This window comes from Cenococcum geophilum (assembly GCF_001692895.1).
Source record: "Cenococcum geophilum 1.58 unplaced genomic scaffold K441scaffold_11, whole genome shotgun sequence".
In the NCBI taxonomy this organism is placed as follows: Eukaryota; Fungi; Ascomycota; class Dothideomycetes; order Gloniales; family Gloniaceae; genus Cenococcum; species Cenococcum geophilum.
The window spans coordinates 1,806,754-1,808,269 of NW_027137569.1; positions in this window are offsets into that span (position 1 = coordinate 1,806,754).

Sequence of the window (1,516 nt, forward strand, 5' to 3'; positions counted from 1 at the left end):
TGTCTAATAGGACTAAGAGAAAATATATAATAATAGCTGAAACAACCAACAAATATAATAGGGAAGAGGTAAGTACTAAGTAAAGTATGGAACGTTATATATATACCGTTAACGGATTAAGCTAGAAAGGCTAAGTAACCTATTTCGGATAAATGCACGGGTTAGGGAGAGGACTGCTAAGCTAAATAGTAAGAGACTGCTAGAGGAAGTATAAGGAGGCGCAATTTATTAGCTGGATAAGGGCACTATCGGAACTATTATAGATAGGTACTCCGGTAAATTAGTCTAGTGGCGCTTTATTGCTAATTTGGATAGGTAGTAGCTCTACTAGTTTAGTTAGTAAAACAAAGGTTAGACGGATATTGCCTTTATTAACTTAATTTAATGAACGACTATGGGAATAGAATTGCAGATTTCTTACATTATAGTAGAGGCGGTCTAACCAAAATATAAGAAAGTTAATCGTAATTGCGTGTGGAGATCTAATCTACTAATAGTAGGAATTTGTAATACCTATAACTACTATTAAGATCCCGCTAGAGAAAATATAAGATGAACATTAATTGTATAACGGTGGTCTCTATTTTCTTAATTTTTTTCAGTTCCTCCTAGCTTAAAGAACTGTAGACTTATAACAATGTTATAGTCTTTATTAAAATCGTTACAGGTATAGAAATATATTTATTCTTCCTTGCTAAATATACAAATTGTTTTATAGGTAATATTAGTCGTAACTTTACTATCTAAACAAAAACGCTGATAAAGCTTACGGTAAGCGGCCAACCCAAGTAGTAGATCCCCCTAAAATTGTTTTATTTAGGCTTTAGTGGCGCTAGATAATAAACTGGTAATATAATAAGGGGAATATTTCCCTGCGTAATCTAAGAGTATAGATAACGGTAGATCCTATCCGGTAACTTAGTTTTATAAACTGGTAAAAGAAGAGGAGAAGAAGGAGGAGATATTAATTCTAAATCTATATTAACAGATAATTTGCCAGCAGTTATTAAGCGTAGATCGACAGTTAATATATTATCTTTACCAGTATATTAATCTAGGGGAGAGGACGGTTTAAAGTGTCTAATACTACTGTATAGTATAATACGAAGGTTTAAGACAGATATTATTAAAAGAAGGACCTGTAAATGTTAGTAATTAAAAAAAAAGTAGTTCGTAAAGATATACCCAGTCTATATTATAACCTTATTCCGGGAATTTCGATAACACGCCTATAGCTATACCAATCGCGATAACGAAAAATCCGTATAAGCCAGCTTGCAGCTAACCCCAGTCTCTAATTATTACGGCTTACGAGCTAAATGTAGACTTGCAGTAGTCTATATAGAAGGAAAGGATAGTTACGCTTCTAAGGAGAAGGATGGCTAGTATTCCGTAATATGCCTTAGTTTTTATAGCAGCAGTTTTACTTCGGCAAAGTTAGTGTTAGAGCCCTAATTTAGAATTTTTATATACATAATCGCAAAATATATTGTTAAAAATACCCCTAGTACTATAA